The 14,625-nt window shown below is 38.0% G+C and overlaps 1 long non-coding RNA gene across 3 annotated transcripts in view; it reads left to right on the forward strand.

Annotated features, from left to right (window-relative positions):
- LOC112823671 (uncharacterized) overlaps window positions 1-14,625 on the forward strand; it is a 123,947-nt gene that overhangs the window by 6,209 nt on the left and 103,113 nt on the right. For all 3 annotated transcript variants that reach the window (XR_012378252.1, XR_003208090.2, XR_012378253.1), the window contains exon 2: window positions 8,611-8,799. This is a non-coding gene — a long non-coding RNA (uncharacterized lncRNA). The remainder of the gene's footprint in view (window positions 1-8,610; window positions 8,800-14,625) is intronic.

Consider the following 14,625-nt stretch of genomic DNA (forward strand, 5'->3'; position numbering starts at 1 on the left):
CCTTCCTTCTTTCTTTCCTCCCTTCCTCCCTTCCTTCTTTCCTTCCTTCCTTCCTCCCTCCCTTCCTTCTTTCCTCCCTCCCTCCTCCCTCCCTCCCTCCCTTCCTCCCTCCCTCCCTCCCTTCCTTCCTTCCTCCCTCCCTCCCTCCCTCCCTCCCTTCCTCCCTCCCTCCCTCCCTCCCTTCCTTCCTTCCTTCTTTCCTCCCTTCCTTCCTTCCTTCCAACCAATATGATCATTGTTTTTCCTCTACTTTCAGATTAAGACTTTCCTTATCTGGCTTATATTGCTCCCCCACCTTTTTTTTTTTGGTATTTTACGTATAAATATAAATGAAGTGCTCTTTCTAAAACACACTTGTTTAAAACTTTTCATTAGGGTTCCATTGCCTTTGGGAAAAGTCCAAACTCATTACCATGAGACTTAAAACTGGACTTGGTCTGGTCTTGCTCATCCAGTTCCTTCCATTCCAGCCTCCCTGAACCACTTCCAGTTTCTCCAGCACTGAGCCATTTCATTCTATGTGCCTTTGCTCGTGACCCACCAACTCAAACTTCTTATGGTTTCCTGAACATACCAGAATATTTAAAACCCTAAGCCTCTGTATATGTTGTTCTTCTCTGTGTTAAAAGCACTTCCCCAAATCTTCGCCTAGGCAATTCTTGGTCATCTTTCAAGACAGCTCAGGCTGCATCTCTTCTCTATCCTTTCTAAATCTGCTGTCCTCCAAGTTCAGCTGGAACTGTAAATTACTTCCTTTCACTTTGCTTCAATTATGTATTTGTAAAGTTATTGCTTTAATGTCTCTTTACCTTGGTATATTTCAAGCTCCCTGAAGGCAAAATTTCTGTCTCTTTTATTCATAATGATAGCTCCGGCACAAGGACCATGCCAAGCTCAAAGAAAACTCATTCATCTGTTGACTTACCAAAATTTTTGAGTGTCTAATTGTGTTAAGCACTTTTCTAAGCCCTTATGATATAAAAGTGAACAATATGGACAAAAGCTCTGCCTTTATGAAGCTCACATGCGAGGAGATTAAGAATAAAAATCACACATATATCAGATGGTGACAAATTATGCATAATAAATATTTATTGAATATATGACCACCCTTTCCTGGGTACATTATAACCTGTAGTTATTTCTAATCAGACCCTAGTTCCCTAAGGGTAGATTTAATGTTATTAGTTCCCCTCTATCTAACACAGAGCTTGATATATATAAAAAAAAGAACATACTTATTTTCCTGCAAAAGCAATAAAGAATTGTTCTGGCAGTAACATTTTATAAAAAGAATCTCTTACCATCTTTGGAAATGCAATTGACAGCGACCTAAAAGTATAGCTATTCTTGTCATGTCTTCATTTAGAGCAATGGTGTTCTTTCTTCTAAATAGCATTTGACAATTTACAATGAACTCTTATATTCTTTTTATTTTACTTTATTTTGTTGGACTCAATATGGATGATGCCTTTCTAAAATGTCCTCATCATTCCCTCCAAGTTTTTCCCCTCATGTTCCTTATTAAATCCTCGGAGGTTAAAAATCTGGCAACTGCATATGGACTGGATGAGCTTGCCCTTAAGGCAGTTGTGATGACAGAGAACCATTGGATTCCTGTCCTGTGTTGGGCCGAACAGACCCTCTGTCCCATGAATTTAGACCTGGCTCTGAGAGGCAGCATACTGTAGTCCGTATATATGATGGAACTCTAGGTGACTGGGAGCCGCAGAACAGGAGGAGAGAATTGAGAAGTTTGAGGTCATTGAAGAGATGTACATGGGCAAGAGCCCAGAGAAATTAAAGGAAAAGAAGCAAATAGATCTGGACAGTAAGAGAGGACAGGTCAAGTAGGGGGAATAGTGGGAAAGGCTGGGTTTGGAGGTGCTGGGAAGAGAAGAAATCTTGGTATCAAAATGCTGCAGGCTGTGCCGAGTGCCTTTATCATGGGCTACCATTTGGGTAAATATAAGGATAAAGAAAATGTTAATTGTTTTTGTTTCCTTTCATGGCTTCACTAATCACTTTTTTCTCCCCATCTGAAAAAAAAGAGACATTTTATTTTATTCTTTTGTTCTAGGTAGTCTCAGCAAATTGAATAGAGTTTTGAACTAGCTTTGTCAGTGTGAATAGCTATTAAATATTAACAGGTTGAGGCAATTTCCTTGTCATTCTGGGACCACTAGAGGCCAGGTCTATCTGTCAAGGTTAATTATAGTTAAATAATGTGTTTATAATTTCCTGGAAAAGGTGCTTATAAACTTGGGTAACCGATCTAGAAATAGCATTATAATTCCTAATTGTATTAATAATTTGTATTATTTACATGGTGACTTTTACGTGAGGCTATTAAAACACATTAACTCTACCAACTCATTTGCAATCTGAATATGGAAAGTTATTGGACAGGAAGAATTATAGTAAGAATAACCCAACATAAGATGTAATAATGTCAGAGGTTCATATTTATCAAGTCCTTGGGCCATATACATGTAGTGTTAGTTGGTCTTTATATCAACCTTCTTTAGCAGGAAATCTATTCCAAATCCATAGGTGGATATGATTTATTGACATCTTTTAATATTCCCGTTGACTAGAATTCTGGAATTACAAGGGATCTTAGAAATTAATCTGGCTCCTAATTTTATAGCTGAGAAAATTAAAGCCCAGATAATTTAAATGACATGTCTAGGACACATATTTTTGTTTATTCATTTGTTTAATTTTTTTTTAGATTTTTACCTCTTCCACAAAGCATTTGTACAACTAACATAAAACAGAGAACAGAAATCAATTTTCTGAATCTTAGAGTTCTTTGTATATTAAGACTTACATCCCTACCCTATCTACCCTCATCATCCAGAAGACCATCTGCAATATACAAAAGCATTATCCTTCATACCCACCCAGAGGTTTATTTCAAACCCAATCCCTACATTTCTGACCTTAATTCCATTGTTTTCCCACATTTTCTGTTATTCTTACTCTAACTTCCTATTCTAAACACTACACATATGCCTCAGTCTCTCTAATCTTAGGGTTAGAGGAGCTACAGGCTCTCGCCCTTTTTCTAAAGCCATCATCTAGCTCCTGTTGGATCTCTTACCTTCCCTCTCAATTAACTTTCTGGAAAAAAATCCCCATCTGCTCCAACCTACTACAGTCCGGCTTCTCACTACCCCACTGGTGCTCTCCTTTTTAAGGACAACAAGCAACCTTCAATATCCAAGTCAAATGATCCTTACGGTCCTCACTTGAATGGAAAGATAGGCTTGCATTTCCAGGGCTGAGCATAGTGCTTGGCATAAAAATGCACTCAATAAATCTGTCACAATCAAATAATGAATGCAAAATATCAGAACTTCAACATCACAAGAGATGAATACGATGAACGCACATGCATTTCAAAGTGTTCACTCTGGTTCACTCTAACAAAGGAGTGAATTCTTAGGAAGGGTTTATGAAAGAAGCAAGAGGGATCTGTGGTGATTTATTTGGTGTACTCCTTGGTTCTCCCACACATCTCCTCATAAGCTATGAGGTTATGGCCTTTTTTTTCTCTTTCTTTTTTTAGATGCTGCAAAGCTGAACATAGTTGTGGGTGGCATCTGAAGTATTTTTTGGTATACTTAGGAAGGCAATGAAAGGAGGCCTGGCCATCCTTAGGTTGCAGAAGGAGCCTGTTCCCAGGTGTGAATGAAATCCTTAATCATGGTGAAAATAGTGGACTTCTTTGCCCAAAGTTTAATTTCTTGGAATTAGAAAAAGTTGTCCTAAATAAGTCAGGTCACAAATCTGCTATTTTGTGCTGCAACAGTTGAGCTTCATATACCCAACAGGAGGAAGAAAAGCCACTGTCCTCACTTAAATGTGAAGGTATAGGCAAAATGGTTAAACAGAGACATATAGGATAGAGTTTCTCAGAATTTTTGGACCTTAAAAACAGCAACAGAGGGGAATGAATATGTATCCCTCAAACTTAGAAACATAGTCCTAAAAGTTTCCATTGAATTTATGAATTGTCTTTAGAGCTTCATGCTTTATCTTAAGAATTTATGGGGTTTGGGCATTCTGACTCATGAGCTATGCAATTTAGTTTTAGTATAAAATATGCTTTAGAAAAATGTCCTACTCCTGTGGGTCTGTAAGCCCTCTGGTAAATGTACCTACCACGAGAATAAGTTTACCCTGGATTAATTGCATTAAGGTAACATCGCTATGACAGAATACTCTTTCATTTTAACTTCATCCCACTGAATGATCCCCTGGAGGCCTGAAAGTGTTCTACAGCTAAAAACACTGCTGTATTGCAGCTAACTTTATAGATTTATTGAACCACAGGAAGTATTACCTACTTTACTTACCATAATATATAAAATGAGATTCTCTAAAACTTCATATCCTATTAAACTTTAAACCCGTTCCGTACAACTATATTACATTTTACTCCGACTTTTCTGTTCTGTGGTGAGACTAAACATTTTCTTCTAAAGTATATAGAGATTGTTTATCTAGATAAAAGTAGAATTAGCTTGTTTTTAAATCCAAATCAAAGAGGAAATAGGATATAGTTATTTAGTAATTAATCCCATATCGTTTTCCTTGGACCACATTTCCTTCTGTGAAGATTTTCCTGACTCACAGGAAGTATAAGGCAAAGGAGGCCATCTTGTGGAGGATTGTACCCCCTTTAAACTTCATGGTTGACCTAATTCCTCTGCAGTATATTAACACATAGATTTTTTTCATGAATGTTCAAAGCAGTGTTATTCACAATAACCAAACTCTAAAACAATCCCAGTGTCAATCAATTGGTGAAAGGATAAACAAAAACAATACATCCATATGATAGAGTACTTTTCAGCAGGGAAAAGGAACAGAATCCTGATACATGCTACAATATGAAGTAACCTCAAAAACATTGTGCTAGGTGGCAGAAACCGGACACCAAAGACTATATATTTCATAATTCCATTCATATGGACTATCCAGAAGAAGGAAATCTATAAACACAAAGAGTAGATTACTGGTGGCCATGGACTGGGGCTGAGAAAGGGAAGTAACCCCAAATGGGCACAAGGGATTGTGGTGATGGTGGTACTACTGAGAAATCTTACTAAAAATTGTTGAATTGGACCCTTAAAAATGAGTGGATTTTGTGGTAGGTAAATTATACCACAATAAAGTTATTTTTGAAATTCTGTTTCAAGAACCAACTCAAATAATACCTTCACTAGGAAGACTAGGAAATCTAATCTCTCCTCCCAAACATCCCATGTGCCCCAACTGTACCTTTTATCTGTCAGCCATGGAATTGTCAGAATTGCATGTGTTATTCTGTCTACGTTATGATCCTAGATTATAAGAGCAGAGCCTACTTTTTCATAAGACCAGGGCCTAGCATAGGATCAGAAACACAATAGGTATTTTTGTAGTGTTTGATGCATTTTAGCTAAAAAACTAATCCCAATGTCTAATTATAGGCCACAATGAATTTAGCATAGCTTAAAGAGAATTTTTCCCTTTTAACAAAACATTTATGTTATTAATATTCAGCTTTTGGAAGGGAACCATGGTATAAGGGAATCTGAACTCCTTTTCTAGCATGCTTTTGTTATTTATTATAGATTTTCCTTGGTGATGACAGATATATGTGTCAAATATATTTCCCAGAGTTGATGATCATGAAGCTTATCTTTCATTTCTAAAGATGTGACTTACTTACATTTTACCCAGTGTGTGTGTGTGTGTGTGTGTGTGTGTGTGTGTGTGTGTGTGTGTTTTCTTACCCCTTCTTCCCCTTCTTTCTTCTTTCCTCAGCATTCCCTCAACCCCTTCCCTCTGGATTAGGAGAGAATATTTAATATTACTGTGTAAAAAAAAAAGTATCTTTTTTTACAATAACTCATTGAAGATACCCTATTCATTACAATGAAATCAATATTGGCAGGAGAAAACTTATAGATGCTCCACTTTGAGAGAAAGAGAAGACCTAGGGCTTTTTCCTTCAATATACAATCACTAGATCTCTGCACTGGCCTTCAGGGTAGAGAACATAGTCACCACTCAGCGATGCAAGGATCTGGGTGCTCCTCCTGATGTAGCCAATACCCTGAGGACAAGTCAGGAGGTAGAAAAAAACCCTCGAGGGAACAGTGAGGGCAGAGATATGAGAAAGGGATTCAGAGAAAAGAAGCGGGGAATCCTAAAGAACCACCAAGGTGAACCATACAAGGATTATATTATATATACATATAATTTTGAGTAGAAAATACCCAATCTGAGACCAAAGGGAGCAGATCCTCTCTTATCTTTTACTTCTTAAAAGAGAAAACAGAAGCTACTGCACTAGTACCAACCCACTGAATGCTTCCCTACTCCAGGATATACTGCCCTCACTGCTATAGTTTAGGCAGTGATTGAAGATGCAGTAGGAGGGAACCAACAGGCAATAGTATTTTCAGGCAGGAGTAGTTTCTAAAGAAAATACTGTTTGTTAAGAAAAAATAAATACTCCAAACTGGCCTCTGTCATATTTAAACTATCCTATCTGTGTATGTCTGTTAGCAATGGTTTCTTTTGGAGAGTAGAAGTGAATTAGGACAGGGATATGGAAGACATTTCTGTATATGTGTGTGAATATTTCACGAGGGAAACATTACATTTTTTTGTCAAAATAAACATGTTATAAAACATTTTTAGAAAAGGTTGATGTTTTCTAAAGGGAACCTAGAAATGAACACTTGTAGTATTTAGTCATATCCTTTTTATTAAAATGAAATACTATGTTATTTCAAAGTCAAACCATGTGGGAATAATGCCACAAACAAATGTGTATGAAGTACTTATCATTTGTTCATGCATGTAATGAGACAGTACTGAAGGATATAATTTTGTCATTAAGGTGCTCGTTGTCTAGTTCAGGAGGCAGACAAATAAAGCAGCAATAAAAGTATCTCATGGAAATTATTATGTGGACACAGTGAAGGGATACCTAACTCAACCTGGAAGTATCAAAGAAGACTTCTGGAAAGAAATGACTTAGTCTGAGTCTCCAAGAATAAATAGCAAATCAGTGAGGTTGGTAAGGGAGGGTAGTCAGACAAGAAAGAACCTGAAGACAAAGGATATTGTGTTTTAGAACCAAAAGGTTTTGTGGGTACAAGGTACTAAGGAGTAGAGACCTTCCGCTCCCGAGCCCTTCCTCCTTCCACCTTCCTCTTCCCTCTTCTTCTCTTCTCCCTTAAAGTTAGGAGAAGGGCACCTGGGTGGCTCTGTCGGTAAAGCTTCGACTCTTAATTTTGACTCAGGTCTCAGGGTCGTGAGATCAAGCCCCACGTTGTCCTCTGTGCTGAGCATGGAGCCTGCTTAAGGTTCTCTCTCTCCTTCTCCCTCTGCTCCTCCCCCACCCCCTGCTCACATGTGGGCCCTCTCTCTCACTCTCTCTCTCTCAAAAATAAATTAATTAATTAAAGTTAGGAGAGAGTTGAGTATTTTATATATTTAATAAGCCAGTAAAGAGTTAAAGGTAAAAATACCAAAGAGAGGGAAGGAATACATTATGAAGAGATGTCTACCTTTTTGAGAGGCAGAAAAGCTCAAAGCAGGGCAGGCAGGGGGAGCACAATTAGCCTTGGATAGGGAAATGGCAGCCATTCCACTGAGATCAGAAAGCAGAGAAGGAAGGACGTAGATGAAAATATATTTAATGAGTTGGTTTGGGATCAGGAAACAGAAGTTTCTACCTGATGTTATTATTCTTTTATTTCCTGAGAATGTGGAATTTACTGAGTAAATGAGGTGCTGTTGGTGATTTATGTAGCTTTATTTAAAGGTATGTAAGATAAAGGTCCTGTCTTCATAAGAGAAAATGCATATTGCTATAACTATTATAAAAGAGAGTGAGTTGTAGGTTTAATAAAATAATTAAAACTAAACTGTTAGGGAATTCAGAGATGGGGATATTGTTTCAGGCAAGGATATTATTGCTTATTGGTATATTATTGCCAGATAAGAAAGGTAATTGCACAATGGTAATAAGCTGGAGTCTGAGCTAAAAATCAGATGAACAGATAAATGGGTCAATCCAAATTAATCATCACAGTGAAAATTAAAAAAGGCTGCCAGCATTATCTCTAACACAAAGGGTGTCAATTGCTTCTCAATTATTTATGATAATGGTTTAAGTTGCATACTATAATCTGTCCTCTCTCACTCTCTCATTTTCATCATCTCCCACTCCCTCCTCTCTCCTTTCTCTCATCTCTGGGAATTTCTTAAAATCTACTGGGACTTCCTGGGCTGATCTTACTCTGATGAGAAGCTCCAGAAGTCTCACTAGATGAAGCTTAACAAGAAAGTTTAAGAGAACTGGGGAAAAATAAAAAAGGAAGAGGAACAATAACAAAAAACAATGAGGAGAGGAGAAAGAAGAGTGTGTTTAGATTGAGTTAAGAAGGATGAAGAAACAGAGTAAGCCCATCCCTGGCCTCCCAGGAGAGTAGAGAGAGTGATACATTAGACTTGTGAAACATAAGGACCAGGAACTAATCTTTTTATTAATTAAAAAGAGAAAACATTACAATACTCAGGTTGTGTTTTCTTCTCTAGATGATAATGGAGAAATTGGAAGAGGCTTAGAGAAGAATAAGTCACCAAATGTTTATTAAGCCCTGAAATATTCCAGGTACCGTGATACACCCACTGGGCATCAGTTATAAGTCATGTGCAATTGAGAGCATAAAAGTGAAGAGTCTCTCTTTCAGCGGCGTGGTCTCCTGCAAGCACCCGGAGCAGAAGGTAGGGAACTTGCATGTGGGGCGTGACCGAAGAGCCTTAATGCTCCCCTCAGCCACTCTAAATTTAGACAGACTTCTTGACTGTAACTCTGACTTCTCTTTTCTTCCAGTATTTACTTTAGAAGACTTGTGAATTCTTTCTCTGTCCCTTTGAGATGTAAATCATTTAAAAGTCTCTTGCCAATTTTGCAGGACAGGAATGTCTTTCTCAAAAAGGCATCCCTTTGAAATGTAATTATCAAGGAAGATAGCACCCCTGTCTCCCAGTCTTTGGGAGGGTAGGGGTTTCACTTCCCTGGAAACCTAGCTCCAAGTTGTAAAACCACCTCTTGTCAGGAAGACAAAAAGTTGGCCCCTATAGTGAGGAAGACAAGCATTAATCAAATTCATAGCAATTAATGCATAATTACAATAAGAAAAGTCCTACAATGGAGTGGATCACAGATATCTGAACGCACATATTGAAGGAACCTAATCTAGATGGTTGGGGGTAGAGCACTGCGCGGAGTTTTAATAAAAAATTTTAGCTGAGACCTCCACAAGTTAACTAGGTAAAGGGTGGGTTGGGAGGCGAGCCATGAATAAATGTTCCTGGAAGAGGAAAGAGCAAGGGCAAAAATTCTGCAGTCAAAGAAGCATGGTGATTTATAGGAACTCAAAGAAACTCAAGCTCAAACTGCATGGGTGGACCCCAGAGAGGAGGGGGAAATCTGGTGCTGCTGCATGAAGCTTAAGAAGAGAGACCCAGGCCTTGTACTAAAGACAGTAGGTAGACACCAAGTCAACCCATACGTAGGTACTGAGTCTACGTCAAGGTTTTAAGCCTGAGCAGGGGGAGGGGACATAATCAGACTTCCATAAATTGGCACCAGATTAAAAAAAAAAAAAGTTGGAGCCAGAAATAATTCCAGGAATCAGGAGATGCTTGCGGTAATCCAGGTGATAGTTGATGATGGCTTAGGCTAGAGAGGAGCACAGTTGACAGATCTAGGACGATGGTAAAAGGTTGCAGGAGATGGGGCCTTGTAGGTGACCCCCTGTTTCAAGTTGAGCACAGAAGGCTGAGTGGGTTGTCCACTGAGCACTCTGGGGAAGACGCTAATTATAAACAAGGCTTTATGTTGAATTTTGCCTGGGGTTCAATTTGACTGCTTCCATTTTTTATTATTTAATGTGTTATTTAATGTAGATTCAAATCTCAATACTCTTAATAGAGAAAAATCCTTGAAAAAGTTCATAAAATCAATAAGAAAAGCATTGAGTCCCTGACAGTAGAGAGAATGAGCAAGGCATTTTTAAAAGAGCAGATACAAACAATGAATGAACATTGGAATATATGTTCTACTTAATTAGTAATGAAATAAATGCAAATTAATGTAACAAAGAAATAACATATTTTACTTATAATTAAAACAAAATGAAAACCTTGCTCGTGAAGCTAAAATGAGACAGATCTTAGGATCTGCTGGTGGGTAGAGAAAATTAATACAGCATTGTTGGGAGAAAACTGGCAAAAAAAAGTATCAACTGCCTTAAAATATTTGTGGTCTTGGGCCTAATAATTCTAGTTTTTGGAAAATACTCAGTGGAAATGACTAGAAGTTTAGACATAGCCTTATGTGCAAAGATGCTTATTAAAGAGTTATGTTGAATAGCAAAAAAAAGAAAAGAATGGAAATAGTTCTAATTCCCCAAATTATAAAGACATAGATAAATCATGATATATCTGTATGTTGGTATAGTATGTGATTACATTAAACAGTGATTATGATGATTTCTTAATGACACAAAGTATTTCTGATATATAAGCTGGGTTAATTAAGCCAAAAGTACAAAATTACAAGTACCATAGAATCTTTTTTAAATTTTTTTTATTTTATTATGTTAATCACCATACATTACATCATTAGTTTTTTTATTATTATTATGTTACGTTAATCACCATACTTTACATCGTTAATTTTTGATGTAGTGTTCCATGATTCATTGTTTGCATATAACACCCAGTGCTCCAGGCAGTACGTGCCCTCTTTAATACCCATCACCAGGCTAATCCATCCCCCCACACCCTTCTCCTCTAGAACCCTCAGTTTGTTTCTCAGAGTCCAAAGTCTCTCATGGTTCGTCAATCTTAATTTTATCACAATGCATAGATAAAAGGCCAGAAGACTCTGTGGGAAGCTTTAACACTGGTTAACTCAGGGGCTTCACAAGTAACTTATTTTCCATTTACTTTTTCTCTGTTTTCCAAAGATGTAATAAAGAACATATTTCATGTTTTAATTTAAACAAATACATTAAGGGATGCCTGGGTGGCTCAGGCGGTTAAGCATCTGCTTTCAGCTCAGGTCATGATCCCAGGGTCCTGGGATCAAGCCCCAGTTGGGCTCCCTCCTGAGAAGAAAGCTTGCTTCTCCCTCTCTCCCTGCTCAGGCTCTCTCTTTCTCTCAAATAATAAAATCTTTTTAAAAAATAAATAAACAAATACATTAAATAAATCTAATATGATGTGCAGTTTGCATTAGCTCTCCAAAAACTTAGTTTGGGAGCACTAATATTTCACTTTGCCAATCATTAAAATTAGAAAAGTCAATCTATATCCATTTAGAACATTTCCAAAATGAGGCTACTAACTATTCTTGCAGAGATTAAAGACTGTAGTCAGACATGAGGGGGAAGTTACTGAGTCTCATATCATAAAACACAGTTCATAATTAGCATCTTTGTTTCCTCCCCTCTGATTTCTATCTCATGCACACCATTCTTTGAGCTATAATTGGACCCTACCAGATTTTTCTAATCTTTACAATATCTAGTAGTATAAAGTGGAAATGAGAGCAACAGAGGACTCTCCATCCCTGTACCTCAGAAGAGAATGGAAATGTTCTCTTTTGTTTAGGTATCACCGGACTTCACGCAAAGTCTAGGACCAAATGTATTCTTGAATTCCATTCAAACTCAATTATCTTATGATTGTACTATAGAATACTGCTCAAAAATAATTTGAATATATTGTGATCTCTGCATGACTGTTATTTTTCTGTTTGTTATAATAACACAGGTCTCAAAATTCACCAGGCATTAGCATCAGCTCAGTGGAAGGTTTGTCAAATTAGAGTGCTGGACCCCCACCCCCAATAGCTCCTGATTCAGTAGATCAAGGGTCCAGCCATGATTTTCCATTTTTAGCAAGTTCCCAGGTGATCCTGATATTACTGCCTTGAAGACCACATTTGATAGCCACTGTTGTACATTGATCATTTTGATTTCCTATTGTAAGCTTACTTAAAGCAGTAAATGCTCTGTTTTCATTAGCAATATTTACTCTAGTTATTTTTTTGTGGTGCAGGAGGAGGGGAGTACTTCTCTTTCCTTCCAGTAGACATTTTTGACACTGATAGCACAAGCGCCCATCCAAAGAGAAAAAGGACCATAGGTCAAGTACATGAAATACAACATTACTTCCTCTCATTCCCGTTACCATGGCTGCAATATGTGCAGAGAATAGTGGTACATTTCACATGAGCTTTGGGATTATGTGCTCCTTCCTCAACAACACATATTAATGAGTGAACATGGAGTTTTGAAATAAATCTCTTAGAGGACAATTTCGGGGGATCAACTGTAAAGTGTGTAAAATTTACCATCAAAGAAAAGATTACACTGAGTATTATATTCTGACAACTTTCTGCCACATTCCAGGCCTTTCTAGCACAATCAGAATCCTTTACTCTCAGCCTAGTTTTAGATGAATTTCTTAAAATAGTACAAGGTCTTGACCTATGAGCCACCAGGATTAAAAATGAAAACATAATTTTGGATTAAGCCTCTAACATTTAATTAAGCTATGTTATCTTTTATTTAATTTACACAGATATGAATTTCATTGTACTTGGTTAGTGTTGCATATTAAATTCCCATCATATCCATTTAAATCAAGTTAGGTAATATATGTGAAGGAGCTCAGAGAAAGAGTTCAATAGAAATGTAAAAGTGCGATGGTCCTTATGATCTTCTCCACTATGTGAATGAGAAAACTGAATAGAGAGAGTATAACACTATAATTTCTCAGCGTTGGGGCACCTGAGTGGCTCAGTCAGTTAAACTTTTCAGCGCAGGTCATGATCTCAGGGTCCTGGGATCCAGCCCCATGTCAGCCTCCGCACTCAGCATGGAGTCTGCTTGGATTCTCTCTCTCCATTCCCGCCTGCTTCTGTCCCTCCCCCCACTCACACATGGTTCTCTATCTCTCTCTCTCTTTCAAAATGATAAAATCTTAAAAAAATAATTTCCCAGGGTTCACAGGTATGATCAAGAACACGGTAAAAAAAATTCACCATTTCTTAGATGGCAAGATGCAGTGGGAAAGCTTGGACTTTGAAGTCATATCAACCTTTGTTAAAATACATGTGAGTCTTTGGGCAAACTACTTAGTTTCTATGAGCCTGATTCAGTGTACTTCCCATGCAGATGATGTTGATGATAGCTACCACTGGGATTGGTAGGATCAATAAAATGAAAATGTACATAGCAGGTTGTACAACTTTGTGAACATACTAGAAACCACTAAACTTTATATTTTGAAAGGGTAAAATTTAGGGCATATCAATTATATTTCAATAAAAAATGAAGCACATAACAAAGTGCCTGGCACAGAGTGTCACCCAACAAAACATTTTTCTTTCTCTTTTCCTTCTGCTGTGCAGTCCAATAATCTGGCCATGGTAACTGTGGTATACAAACCACTGGATGGCATAAATTGCAATTGGGATCTGATTTTTTAGAAGACTGGTGGGAGCTTTACATTATTGCTATGGTCTGAATGTTGGTGTCCCCTCAAAATTCATATGTTGAAATCCTAGGAGGCATTTAAGTCATGAGGGTGAAGCCCAAAATGGGATTCATGCCATTTAACAAAGACTCCAGAAAGCTCCCTAGCCCCTTGCCACCATGTGAGGAAACAAAAAGTCTGTGACCCAGGAGAGGCCCTCACCCAACCATGCTGGCAACCTGATCTTGGACTTCCAGCCTCCAGAACTGTAAGCAATACATTTTTTGCTGCTTATAAGCTATCCAGACTGTGGGATTTTGTTAGTGAGGCTCAAATGGACTAAAACGGCCATGTTTAACAAGAGCGTGCACTTGTTGGGGGCATCTGGTTACAAATGTAAGATGGAATACGGTTATCTCCATTTCTTCCTCTAATAACACTAATATGGTAGGAACAGAATACAAATGGTATAAATCCACAAAGCCAACAAGAACAGAAGAGGAAATGACAACAAACAAGAAATGTTGATAATATTTTGAAAGGTGGAAAGCTGAAATTTTCTGCAGGAAAGGGTACCTGGAATTTGAGGTGCCAGGTAATTTTGGACAAATTTAGGATGAGGGGTGGAACTCAAAATAGGACAGATTGAAAGTTTATATGTCAAAAAATTAGAACTCAATATTCTGTTGTTTTGTACACTCAAACAACAAACCCCCTGCCCCACCCAGTGGGCGAGAGGAGGTTTATTCTCTGGAGAAATTAAACTAGAGAGACTCCAGAATTGGTGATACAAGTCAGATCAGAGTAAGAAGGTGGAAGGCCCAGCAGGAAAACACAGTTAAGGAGAAATATACTGAAGCTAGAGTGAGACTCAAAATTCCCTCCTCTCCTTGGTCCTCAGGAAGCTGGAATCCAGGTTTATGCCTCCTCCTCCCTCTGACCACCAGGTAGAATATTGGAGAATTCCTCTTGTAATACTAGCATGTCCCCAACCCATGGCATGCATCTATAGACTTCCACACAATTATCCTGGTTAAAAGCCTGCTCCCATCCACT

This window comes from Callorhinus ursinus, unplaced genomic scaffold (assembly GCF_003265705.2).
Source record: "Callorhinus ursinus isolate GAN/ISIS: 27379988/994484 unplaced genomic scaffold, GSC_fseal_2.0 scaffold5, whole genome shotgun sequence".
Lineage (NCBI taxonomy): Eukaryota > Metazoa > Chordata > Mammalia > Carnivora > Otariidae > Callorhinus > Callorhinus ursinus.